Source organism: Oncorhynchus mykiss, chromosome 23, assembly GCF_013265735.2.
Source record: "Oncorhynchus mykiss isolate Arlee chromosome 23, USDA_OmykA_1.1, whole genome shotgun sequence".
Classification (NCBI taxonomy): domain Eukaryota; kingdom Metazoa; phylum Chordata; class Actinopteri; order Salmoniformes; family Salmonidae; genus Oncorhynchus; species Oncorhynchus mykiss.
This window is the reverse complement of record NC_048587.1, coordinates 16,811,246-16,825,538: the sequence shown is the minus strand read 5'-3', so window position 1 is coordinate 16,825,538 and position 14,293 is coordinate 16,811,246.

Genomic DNA, 14,293 nt, shown 5'->3' with positions numbered 1-14,293 from the left:
ACAGATCACTGACCATTTCGAATCCCACCGTACCTTCTCCGCTGTGCAATCCTGTTTCCGAGCTGGTCATGGGTGCACCTCAGCCATGCTCAAGGTATTAAACGATATCATACCCGCCATCAATAAAATACAGTATTGTGCAGCCGTCTCCATCAACCTGGCCAAGGCTTTTGACTCTGTCAATCACCTAATTTTTAATGGCAGACTCAACAGCCTTGGTTTCTCAAATGACTGCCTCGCCTGGTTCACCAACTACTTCCCAGATAGAAGTTGGAGGACCTGCTGTCCGAACCTCTGGCAGTCTCTATGGGGGTACCATAGGGTTCCCTTATCGGGCCGACTCTTTTCTCTATATATATTAACAATGTCGCTCTTGCTGCGGGTGATTCCTTGATCCACCTCTATGCAGATGACACCATTCTGTATTCACAGGGCCCTTCTTTCGACACTGTGTTATCAAACCTCCAAACGAGCTTCAATGCTATACAACACTCCTTCCGTGGCCTCCAACCTCTCTTAAATGCTTGTAAAGCTAAATGCATGTTCTTCAACCGATCGATGCCCGGACCCGCCCGCCCGACTAGCATCACTACTCTGGATGGTTCTAACTTAGAATATGTGGAGATATTCAAATACCTAGGTGTCTGGCTAGACTGTAAACTCTCCTTCCGGACTCACATTAAGCATCTCCAATCCAAAATGTAATCTAGAATTGGCTTCCTATTTCGCAACAAAGCCTCCTTCACTCACGCTGCCGAACATACCCTCGTAAAACTGACAATCCTACCGATCCTCGACTTCGGCGATGTCATTTACAAAATAGCCTCCAACACTCTACTCAGCAAAGTGGATTCAGTCTATCACAGTGTCATCCGTTTTGTCACCAAAGCCCCATATACAACCAACCACTGCAACCTGTATGTTGTTATCTGCTGGCCCTCGCTACATATTCGTCACCAAACCCACTTGCTGCAGGTCATCTATAAGTCTTTCCTAGGTAAAGCTCCACCTTATCTCAGCTCTCTAGTCACCATAGCAACACCCACCCGTAGCACGCACTCCAGCAGGTACAGTTCAAGTCAGAAGTACATACTACTAAGCAAAATACATTTAAACTCAGTTTATCACAATTCCTGACATTTATTTCTATTATTCCTGACATTTATTTCCTCGTACGAATTCCCTGTCTTAGGTCAGTTAGGATCACCACTTAATTTTAAGAATGTGAAATGTCAGAATAATAGTAGAGAGAATGATTTATTTCAGGTTTTATTTCTTTCAACACATTCCCAGTGGGTCAGAATTTTACATACACTCAATTAGTATTTGGTAGCATTGCCTTTAAATTGTTAAACTTGGGTCAAACATTTCGGGTAGCCTTCCACAAGCTTCCCACAATAAGTTGGTTGAATTTTGGCCCATTCCTCCTGACAGAGCTAGTGTAACTGAGTCAGGTATATAGGCCTCCTTGCTCGCACGTGCTTTTTCAGTTCTGCCCACACATTTTCTATGGGATTGAGGTCAGGGCTTTGTGATTGCCACTCCAATATCTTTACTTTGTTGTCCTTAATACATTTTGCCACAACTTTGGAAGTATGCTTGGGGTCAATGTCCATTTGGAAGACCCATTTGCGACCAAGCTTTAACTTCCTGACTGATGTCTTGAGATGTTGCTTCAATATATTCACATAATTGTCCTCCCTCATGATGCCATCTATTTTGTGAGGTGCACCAGTCCATCATGCAGCAAAGCAACCCCACAACATGATGCTGCCACCCCCGTGCTTCATGTTTGGGATGGTGTTCTTCGGCTATTTCCTCCAAACATAACGATGGTCATTATGGCCAAACAGTTCTATTTTTGTTTCATCAGACCAGAGGACATTTCTCCAAAAAGTACAATCTTTGTCCCCATGTACAGTTGCAAACCGTAGTCTGGCTTTTTTTATGGCGGTTCTGGAGTAGTGGCTTTTTTCCTTGCTGAGCAGCCTTTCAGGTTATGTCGATATAGGACTTGTTTTACTGTGAATATGGGTACTTTTGTACCTATTTTCTCCAGCATCTTCACAAGGTCCTTTGCTATTGTTCTGGGATTGATTTGCACTTTTCACACCAAAGTACGTTCATCTCTATGAGACAGAATGCGTCTCCTTCCTGAGCGGTATGACGGCTGCGTGGTCCAATGGTGTTTATACTTGCGTACTATTGTTTGTACAGATTAACGTGGTACCTTCAGGCATTTGGAAATTGCTCCCAAGGATGAACCAGACTTGTAGAGGTCTACAATTTTTTTTCTTGAGGTCTTGGTTGATTTCTTTTGATTTTCCCATGATGTCAAGCAAAGAGGCACTGAGTTTGAAGGTAGGCCTTGAAATACATCCACAGGTACACCTCCAATTGATTCAAAGTATGTCATTTAGCCCATCAGAAGCTTCTAAAGCCATGACACAATTTTCTGGAAATTTCCAAGCTGTTTAAAGGCAAAGTCAGCTTAGTGTATGTAAACTTCTGACCCACTGGAATTGTGATACAGTGAGTTATAAGTGAAATAATCTGTGTGTAAACAATTGTTGGAAAAGTTACTTGTGTCATGCACAAAGTAGATGTCCTTACCGTCTTGCCAAAACTGTAATTTGTTTACAAGAAATTTGTGGAGGTTGTTGTAAAACAAGTTTTAATGACTCCAACCTAAGTGTATGTAAACTTCCGACTTCAACTGTATATCTCACTGGTCATCCCCAAAGCCAACACCCCCTTTGGCCACCTTTCCTTCCAGTTCTCTGCTGCCAATGATTGGAACGAATTGCAAAATCGAGGATGTTGGAGATTTATATCTCCCTCACTAACGTTAAGCATCAGCTATCTGAGCAGCTTACCAATCGCTGCAGCTGTACACAGCCCATCTGTAAATAGCCAATCCAGCTACCTGTCATGTATTGTCATGTTGTGTCTTGTTCCTGTTCTTTCTCTTCACCCTGTCTCCCTCTGCTGGTCGTATTAGGTTACCTTTTCTTCCCCTCTTTCCCCCAGCTGTTCCTTGTCTTCCCTAACCACCTCGTTCACCCCTTTTCCCACCTGTTCCCTTTTTCCCTCTGATTAGGTCTCTATATCTCTCTCTGTTCCTGTTTCTGTCTTTGTCGGATTCTCGTTTGTGTTACTCATGCCTGAACCAGACTATCGTCGTGTTTGCTGCAACCTTGTCCTGTCCTGTCGGAATCTGCCTGTTCAGCTAACCTTGTCCTGTCCTGTCGGAATCTGCCTGTCCATCTGAGCCTACGTGTGTTTCGTCATTAAAGAAACTCTGTTTTGTTAATTCGCTTTTGGGTCCTCATTCACGCACCTGACACTACCTACCTCATCCCCATATTGTTTTTATTTACTTTTTTTGCTCTTTTGCACACCAGTATTTCTACTTGCATCATCATCTGCACATCTATCACTCCAGTGTTAATTGCTTAATTGTCATTTCTTCGCTACTATGTTCTATTTATTGCCTTACCTCCTTATTCCATTTGCACACACTGTATGTACATTTTTCTATTGTGTTGTTGACTTTTTGTTTTTCTCATGTGTAACTCTGTGTTGTTTTTTGTTGCACTGCTTTGCTTTATCTTTGCCAGGTCGCAGTTGTAAATGAGAACTTGTTCTCAACTGGCCTACCTGGTTAAATAAAGATTTGAATCTATCCAAATTGACGCTCTTCCAGCCCAGCTCTGTGTTTCCCACACCAGCGCTAGTTTTTGTGTCCTTTAATTTACCAGGTTAGACTCATTAAGATCTTTTACAATAGCAACACACAATGTTGGAGACACATTTACAACATAAAACACAAAGCACTACAGTTTAAAAAAACATACATTTACAAATTGAACAGAAAAATGGTTTGGGAAAGTGTGGTGCAACTAAGGGTCAAACCATTAACAGCCCCCCACTTAATTTCTATCATAGTTTGTCTAGGTTAAAATTAGAAAAGGGACTTTTTTGAAGCTCGTTCCAAGCAGAAGGGGCAGAGAACTGGAAAGCTTTTTTCCCCTAGCTCTCTAAGGGCCTTAGGCACAATCAACAAAACACAGTCATGTGAGTACAGGCAATAGCTTCAATTTGTCTGCTGGACAATGCTGTTATACAAGTAAAATGGGAGCTGCTTCAATATGGCCTTGTAAATAAAAATGTCTCCTGAGTGGTGCAGTGTTCTAAGGCAGTACGTCAAGAAGCAGAGCGGCTTGGCGGGGTCATGTTTCGGAGGATGCATGGCTCTCGACCTTTGCTCTCCCGAGTCCGTACGGGAGTTGGAGTGATGGGACAAGACTGTAACTACCAATTGGAAATCATAAAATTGGGGAGAAAAAGGGGTGAAAAGTACAACAATAAATCAATAAAAACAAACCAATTTAATTGCCAAAGAGCTAAGAAGTTAGTAACAAGAGCCTTTGAGTTAGTAACAAACCTCAGCACCCCATGGTACACAGTGTCCAGCCTATGTAATGACGCAACAGGGCCATTTAACAAGATATCCCCCTAATCAATTACAGGCACGAAAGAAGCGGAAACGAGCCTCTTTCTTGCTTCAAAAGAAAAGCATGACTTATTGCAAAAATAAAAACCTGACTTGGCATAAGCTTTTTCACAAGACCTTTGATATGGAGTTGGTGAGACACTCATCTGTCAAGAATCCCAAGTACTTGTAAGTTGTTACTATTTCTATTTGCTTGTCCTCCATTGTGACTATACGTGGAAGAGTCTGAGGTTTCATCTTAGATTTCATGAAAACGATCAACTTTGTCTTTTCAGCAGTGAAAAGTAACTTCAGCTGAGAGGGTGGTTTCTGGACAATAGTAAAGGCAGACTGCAGTTCTTCAGAGGCCTTATGTTGCTGCACAACAAAAAATAACTGTCATCAGCATAAAAAATAAACTAGCATTTGACACATTTCTACCGACATTATAAATATAGATGGTATATGACAGCGGTTCAAGAACAGAGCCCTGTGGCACTCCGTTCTGGAGAGTTATCATATCAGATGACGTGTGATCAACCTGGACACAGTGAAATTCTATCTGAATAGTTACTTTTGAGCTACGAGACTACCTGATCAGATAATCCTATGTTGACAAGTCTTTGCAACATGATATCATGATCAACTGCACCTTTTGACAGATCGATGAAAAGGAAGACACAGTAAAAGTGCCATGCTGTTTTCTGAAACCTGATTGAAACTTTGATCAAATGTACTTGACAAAAAACTGACACAATTGGGCCTCTAGGATTTTAGCTAGAACTGGTAGCTTAGAAATAGGCCTGTAGTTATTCCGGTTAGAGGGTTCTCCTCCCTTCAAGCAGGGTAGAACATAGGCTGACTTCCAAACACTAGGGAACATTTAGCTCAAGGGTGAGATTAAAGAGATGGGTTAGGGGCTCAGCAATAAAGTTTCAATTGATTTGGATCCAGATTGTCAGGAAAGCTGTTTTTTTTTTGTCAATATGCTTTAGAGCTTTATGTACCTCAGAAACAGAAAAGGGGTAAAAACTAAAACTCTGGTAATATTTCACTTCTACATCAACAAACGTTTAATTATCTGAGTTTTATGCAGTTTTAAAAAGAAAACCAGAAGAAACAAAAATATCATTAAAACAGTTCAAGAGTTCAGCTCTGTCAGAAACCATTTTAGAGCCCTTAGTTACACAATGCAAATCATAGTTAGAGTTTGCTCTCAACGTTTGAATTACTTTCCAAAACTTGAAAGGGTCATTAAGGTTCAGTCATGGCAGATAAATAATACTCTGATTTTGACTTCTTGATAAGAGCTGTACCAAAACCTCAAGAAACAAAACCTGGAACAATCCAAATGTCATCTCTCAGCGGTGGCCCATACTTGCTTCCTCTCATGTAGAAGTTTTGACAGCTCGTCAGAGTTCCTTCCTTTAACTGTTTAGCTCCCTAAAGGGGCATGTTTATTGGTTATTTCCAGGAAACTGTCACAAAAAAACTCCTAGCCATTTCAACACCAGGACTAGATACCATCCTGTTCCCAACACAATAATACATTCAGTGGGCAATATCCAAGCGGGGGGGGGGGGGGGGGGGGGGGTTTACTAAAATACAATTGGAATTGCAATTGCAAACTTGCTGAGGTATAACCAACCACCTTCAGATCACAAATCAAGCTAATTTGCATCCATCTGTGATCAATTGTAGTGACTTGGATTAGTTCAGAATAAAAGCAGCTGTTCATGGAGGCTTAGTAGTGCAATTCAAAGCAAAGAATCCACTACGGGTGGAAAGGTACTTTCAAAAGATCTACGAGATAAAGTTGTGGAAAGGCAAAAATTAGGGGATGGATATAAAAATATTTAAAAGGCTTTGTCTATCCATTGGAGCGCAGTTAAGACCATTATTGAGAAGTGGAAGGCGTATGGCACCACCCAGACCCTGCATAGATCAGGCCGTCCCTCCAAACTGGATGACCGGGCAAGAAGGAGACTGATCAGAGAGGCTACCAAGAAGCCAATGGCGAGCTTCAGGCCTTTATGGCAAAGACTGGTCAATATCACAAGCACTTCACAAATCTGGCCTCTATGGGAGGGTTGCAACAACAACAAAAACACTCCTCAAAAAAAGCCACATCAAGTCTCGTTTGAGCTTTGCCAAAAAGCACATTGTAGATTCCTAGTCCAAGTGGCAAACGGTACCGTGTTAAGATTAGACCAAAATTGATATGGCTGGCGAAAACCAAATACTTCTACCCAAAGAACACCATGCCTCCAGTACAGCACGGTGGTGGCAGCATCCTGTTGTGGGGGTGTTTGTCCTCAGCAGGGACTGGAGCACATATCAGGATAGAAGGGAAAATGGACAGTGCAAAATACCGACAGATTCTTGAGGAGAACCTGCAGCCCTCTGTCAGGAAGTTGAAAATGGGAAGATGGTTCACGGTTCAACATGACAATGACCCAAAGCACACCGCCAAAGCAACCGTACAGTGGCTGAAGGTGTTACGGTGCGTGAATGAGGACCCAAAAGCGAATTAACGTAAACAGAGCTTCTTTAATAACAAAACAAACGTAGGCTCAGATGGACCGGCAGATTCCGACAGGACAGGACAAGGTTGCAGCAAACATGACGATAGTCTGGTTCAGGCATGAATAACACAAACAAGAATCCGACAAAGACAGGAACAAAAACAGAGAGAGATATAGAGGACTAATCAGAGGGAAAAAGGGAACAGGTGGGAAAAGGGGTGACGAGGTAGTTAGGAGGAGACAAGGAACAGCTGGGGGAAAGAGGGGGAGAAAAGGTAACCTAATAACGACCAGCAGAGGGAGACAGGGTGAAGGGAAAGGACAGAAACAAGACACAACATGACAATACATGACAGTACCCCCCCACTCACCGAGCGCCTCCTGCCGCACTCGAGGAGGAAACCTGGCGGCAACGGAGGAAATCCTCGATCAGCGCACGGTCCAGCACGTCCCGAGAGGGAACCCAACTCCTCTCCTCAGGACCGTACCCCTCCCAATCTACTAGGTACTGATGACCACGGCCCCGAGGACGCATGTCCAAAATCCTACGGACCCTGTAGATGGGTGCGCCCTCGACAAGGATGGGGGGGGGGGGGAAGACGAGCGGGGGCGCGAAGAACGGGCTTGACACAGGAGACATGGAAGACCGGGTGGACGCGACGAAGATATCGCGGAAGAAGAAGTCGAACTGCGACAGGATTAATGATCTGAGAAATACGGAACGGACCAATGAACCGCGGGGTCAACTTGCGAGAAGCGGTCTTAAGGGGAAGGTTCTGAGTGGAGAGCCAAACTCTCTGACCGCGACAATATCTAGGACTCTTAGTTCTACGCTTATTAGCAGCCCTCACAGTCTGCGCCCTATAACGGCAAAGTGCAGACCTGACCCTCTTCCAGGTGCGCTCGCAACGTTGGACAAAAGCCTGAGCGGAGGGGACGCTGGACTCGGCGAACTGAGATGAGAACAGCGGAGGCTGGTACCCGAGGCTACTCTGAAAAGGAGATAGCCCGGTCGCAGACGAAGGAAGCGAGTTGTGGGCGTATTCTGCCCAGGGGAGCTGTTCTGACCAAGACGCAGGGTTGCGAAAAGAAAGACTGCGTAAGATGCGACCAATAGTCTGATTGGCCCGTTCTGCTTGACCGTTAGACTGGGGGTGAAAGCCGGAAGAGAGACTGACGGAAGCCCCAATCAAACGGCAAAACTCCCTCCAAAATTGAGACGTGAATTGCGGACCTCTGTCCGAAACGACGTCTGACGGAAGGCCATGAATTCTGAAAACATTCTCGATGATGATTTGTGCCGTCTCTTTAGCAGAAGGAAGCTTAGCAAGGGGAATAAAATGAGCCGCCTTAGAGAAACTGTCGACAACCGTAAGAATAACAGTCTTCCCCGCTGACGAAGGCAGTCCGGTGACAAAATCTAAGGCGATGTGAGACCACGGTCGAGAGGGAATGGGAAGCGGCCTGAGACGGCCGGCAGGAGGGGAGTTACCGGACTTAGTCTGCGCGCAGACCGAACAAGCAGCCACGAAGCGACGCGTGTCATGCTCCCGGGTGGGCCACCAAAAACGCTGGCGAATGGAAGCAAGCGTACCCCGAACGCCAGGGTGGCCGGCTAACTTGGCAGAGTGAGCCCACTGAAGAACGGCCAGACGAGTAGGAACGGGAACGAAAAGAAGGTTCCTAGGACAAGCGCGCGGCGACGGAGTTTGAGTGAGTGCTTGCTTTACCTGCCTCTCAATTCCCCAGACAGTCAACCCGACAACACGCCCCTCAGGGAGAATCCCCTCGGGGTCAGTGGAGGCTACTGAAGAACTGAAGAGACGAGATAAAGCATCAGGCTTGGTGTTCTTAGAGCCCGGATGATAAGAAATCACGAACTCGAAACGAGCGAAAAACAGCGCCCAGCGCGCCTGACGCGCATTAAGTCGTTTGGCAGAACGGATGTACTCAAGGTTCCTATGGTCAGTCCAAACGACAAAAGGAACGGTCGCCCCCTCCAACCACTGTCGCCATTCGCCTAGGAATAAGCGGATGGCGAGCAGTTCGCGGTTTCCCACATCATAGTTACGTTCCGACGGCGACAGGCGATGAGAAAAATACGCGCAAGGGTGGACCTTGTCGTCAGAGAGGGAGCGCTGAGAAAGAATGGCTCCCACGCCCACCTCTGACGCGTCAACCTCGACAACGAACTGTCTAGTGACGTCAGGTGTAACAAGGATAGGTGCGGATGTAAAACGATTCTTGAGGAGATCAAAAGCTCCCTGGGCGGAAACGGACCACTTAAAGCACGTCTTGACAGAAGTAAGGGCTGTGAGAGGGGCTGCCACCTGACCGAAATTACGGATGAAACGACGATAGAAGTTCGCGAAGCCGAGAAAGCGCTGCAGCTCGACGCGTGACCTAGGGACGGGCCAATCAATGACAGCTTGGACCTTAGCGGGATCCATCTTAATGCCTACAGCGGAAATAACAGAACCGAGAAATGTGACGGAGGAGGCATGAAAAGTGCACTTCTCAGCCTTCACAAAAAGACAATTCTCTAAAAGGCGCTGGAGGACACGTCGAACGTGCTGAACATGAATCTGGAGTGACGGTGAAAAAATCAGGATATCGTCAAGGTAAACGAAAACAAAGATGTTCAGCATGTCTCTCAGGACATCATTGACTAATGCCTGAAAGACAGCTGGAGCGTTAGCGAGGCCGAAAGGAAGAACCCGGTATTCAAAGTGCCCTAACGGAGTGTTAAACGCCGTCTTCCACTCGTCCCCCTCCCTGATGCGCACGAGATGGTAAGCGTTACGAAGGTCCAACTTAGTGAAAAACCTGGCTCCCTGCAGGATCTCGAAGGCTGAAGACATAAGAGGAAGCGGATAACGATTCTTCACTGTTATGTCATTCAGCCCTCGATAATCTATGCAGGGGCGCAGGGACCCGTCCTTCTTCTTAACAAAAAAAAACCCCGCTCCGGCGGGAGAGGAGGAGGGGACTATGGTACCGGCGGCAAGAGCTACAGACAAATAATCTTCGAGAGCCTTACGTTCGGGAGCCGACAGAGAGTATAGTCTACCCCGGGGGGGAGTGGTTCCCGGAAGGAGATCAATACTACAATCATACGACCGGTGTGGAGGAAGAGAGGTGGCCCTGGACCGACTGAACACCGTGCGCAGATCGTGATATTCCTCCGGCACCCCTGTCAAATCACCAGGCTCCTCCTGTGAAGAAGAGACAGAGGAAACAGGAGGGATAGCAGACATTAAACATTTCACATGACAAGAGACGTTCCAGGAGAGGATAGAATTACTAGACCAATTAATGGAAGGATTATGACAAACTAGCCAGGGATGGCCCAAAACAACAGGTGTAAAAGGTGAACGAAAAATTAAAAAAGAAATGGTTTCGCTATGATTACCAGAAACAGTGAGGGTTAAAGGTAGCGTCTCACGCTGAATCCTGGGGAGAGGACTACCATCCAGGGCGAACAAGGCCGTGGACTCCCTTAACTGTCTGAGAGGAATGTCATGTTCCCGAGCCCAGGTCTCGTCCATAAAACAGCCCTCCGCCCCAGAGTCTATTAAGGCACTGCAGGAAGCTGACGAACCGGTCCAGCGTAGATGGACCGACAAGGTAGTGCAGGATCTTGAAGGAGAGACAGGAGTAGTAGCGCTCACCAGTAGCCCTCCGCTTACTGATGAGCTCTGGCTTTTACTGGACATGAAGTGACAAAATGACCAGCAGAACCGCAATAGAGACAGAGGCGGTTGGTGATTCTCCGTTCCCTCTCCTTAGTCGAGATGCGGATACCTCCCAGCTGCATAGGCTCAGCACCCGAGCCGGCAGAGGAAGATGGTAGTGATGCGGAGAGGGGGGCAACGGAGAACGCGAGCTCCTTTCCACGAGCTCGGTGACGAAGATCAACCCGTCGCTCAATGCGAATAGCGAGTTCAATCAAGGAATCCACGCTGGAAGGAACCTCCCGGGAGAGAATCTCATCCTTTACCTCTGCGCGGAGACCCTCCAGAAAACGAGCGAGCAAAGCCGGCTCGTTCCAGCCACTGGAGGCAGCAAGAGTGCGAAACTCAATAGAGTAGTCTGTTATGGATTGATTACCTTGACATAGGGAAGACAGGACCCTGGAAGCCTCCTCCCCAAAAACAGATCGATCAAAAACCCGTATCATCTCCTCCTTAAAGTCCTGATACTGGTTAGTACACTCAGCCCTTGCCTCCCAGATTGCCGTGCCCCACTCACGAGCCCATCCAGTAAGGAGAGATATGACGTAGGCGACACGAGCAGTGCTCCTGGAGTAAGTGTTGGGCTGGAGAGAAAACACAATATCACACTGGGTGAGGAACGAGCGGCATTCAGTGGGCTCCCCAGAGTAACACGGCGGGTTATTGATTCTGGGCTCCGGAGATTCGAAAGCCCTGGAAGTGGCCGGTGGATCGAGGCGGAGATGGTGAACCTGTTCTGTGAGGTTGGAGACTTGGGTGGCCAGGGTCTCAACGGCATGTCGAGCAGCAGACAATTCCTGCTCGTGTCTGCCTAGCATCGCTCCCTGGATCTCGACGGCTGAGTGGAGAGGATCCGAAGTCGCTGGGTCCATTCTTGGTCGGATTCTTCTGTTACGGTGCGTGAATGAGGACCCAAAAGCGAATTAACGTAAACAGAGCTTCTTTAATAACAAAACAAACGTAGGCTCAGATGGACCGGCAGATTCCGACAGGACAGGACAAGGTTGCAGCAAACATGACGATAGTCTGGTTCAGGCATGAATAACACAAACAAGAATCCGACAAAGACAGGAACAAAAACAGAGAGAGATATAGAGGACTAATCAGAGGGAAAAAGGGAACAGGTGGGAAAAGGGGTGACGAGGTAGTTAGGAGGAGACAAGGAACAGCTGGGGGAAAGAGGGGGAGAAAAGGTAACCTAATAACGACCAGCAGAGGGAGACAGGGTGAAGGGAAAGGACAGAAACAAGACACAACATGACAATACATGACAGAAGGACAAGAAGGTGAATGTCCTTGAGTGGCCTAGTCAGAGCCCCGACCTAAATCCCATCGAGAATCTCTGGAATGAGTGCAGTCCATGAGCGTTCACCCTGTAATTTGACAGAGCTTGAACCAACCTGAAAGGAAGAATGGGCGAATATTGCACAGTCTAGGTGTGCAAAGTTAGTAGAGACTTATTCAAAGACACCCATGGCTATAATTCAAGCAAATGCTGGTTGCACCAAGTGTTAACTCAGGGGGGGTGTTTCACTTATCCAAATAGTTTTTTTTACTGTATTAATTTTAATACAGTTTTTTTCTGATTTAATTTGTTTTCATTTCAGACTGTAAGGCAACAAAATGTGAACATTTTGTTAAGGGGATGGTGACATTCTATACCCACTGTATCATGTAAAAACCCTTGTTCAGAGAACTGTTGATAACATCGTCAATAAGGGTTGATTTCTCAGGACACTTCAGATTAGGACGGGGCATTTGTTAGAGTTAAACTCATAGTTTCACAGTAAGTCTTGACGTCGTCAGAGGCAGGCTTGAACCAAACCCAGTTTAGATTCCCAACAACAATTACTTCCCTGAACTTTATTTTCGTCATGCAATTTGTGAAAGATACTAGCGTCTCACTCAGGGCTGTCAGATATCTATAACATCCTACCACAGTAACGTGGCAGTCTTTCGATACCTCAACATTGAGTGCAAGCATTTCAAGTTGTTTGACCCCTGGGTAAATGTCTTTGTAATCTCCAGGGCAGCTGGGGCACCTGGGATAGCTTTCTCAGCCTGCCATGCCCCCACTTCTCTCCTCTTGTATATCAGCAAGGGGACTTCCTGTCTCAACCCAACACACAGCTCCTGGAGGAAGTGTGGTGCTGATATATAAGTGTGATTGTTAAAGTGCAGTGTGTGTGTGTGTGAGAGTGTGAGAGAGAGAGGGACGATTTGTTTGTGATAACTGACACAGCTCATTTGTTGGACCTGTGTTTGTGCACACACTCGTGTGTGTGTCCCCACACTATTTCCCTCTCACAGGCAACAACTAGATACGTTTCATTTCATCCTGCTTCATGTCTTGTTAACGCTCTCACTATGCAAAGGGCAGGACACTGACTAGATTGCAGGGACATCTCTGGTACTCGCAACACATAGCCTGGCCTAGCCAACATCGGCACCATGCCGAAGGCCCTAGTCTCTACCAGCTCGGCCCGGTGTGAATGGAATCTGACCCGCCAGCCCTTTTCAGTCCCCTTAATGAACAATGTCCTCGTTAACCACACACAAACACCCCAATAGGACTGGATGATAGCTGAATACATCAAAGGAAACCAAATGCACCAACAGTGGATGTCAAACAAACAGTAGACTATGAAGTACAGTCCAGTCCATTTGACAGCATGTACTGTATTCACTGAACCCTCCGATGTGGCTGTATGTATGATCGCTCCTCATAGTTTATGGCCCTGTTCATTCAAACGCCAAGTAATGCGAACCATATCAAATGTACTGAGAAACACTGTGTCAAGACAAGATTCCGAGGGATATGAACTGTAGTGAGCATAAAGTGGCATAAAGAACACTTTATCAAAAATGTAGTTTTTTTTTAAATTACGGAGGAGGTTTTCGGTTGGGGAAGGGGGGTTTGTTTGATTTACGATGCAGCCGAGAGCAGCACAGACAGTTCTAGTACAACATTTAGCCTGACAGAAATGTCTCAATAGAGGAGAGAGAGAGAAAGCTCTCTTCATGCAACAGACAGACATAAATCACACACTAAGCAGTCTGCAGCTGTCCGTACAAACATCCTCCTACCCTGGCCTCCTGGACATCACCCGCTACATAGATAGCAGTCATCTCACTGGGCCCAGCTTATCCATACAGGCATTCATCATTGCAGATAACTCATTGGACACACACACACAGGGCTCTATTTTTGGCTGGCGCTAAGGAGGCGCAAGTGTCAAACACACATTACTTTGCAATTTCGTCATGTAAAAACTGCCGTACTGACATTTTCCAGCCCTAATGCTAATTTTGGCAATTTACCTGTTTAACATCATCCAGCTTGCTCTGAGATGTGAGAGGTGGCAATATTTGAGGTGTATCCTTAAAAACAAGTGCAAAAGTGACAATTTAATGCAGCACTAATGGGAAGTTTTAAGACCTGCAAAGAGCAGGTCTTAAAATGAACACAGTTGAAAATGTCAAGAAGCGCAGCCTAACCAGCCATGACGCTCAGTGCCCATGGAAGAGAGATATGCCTT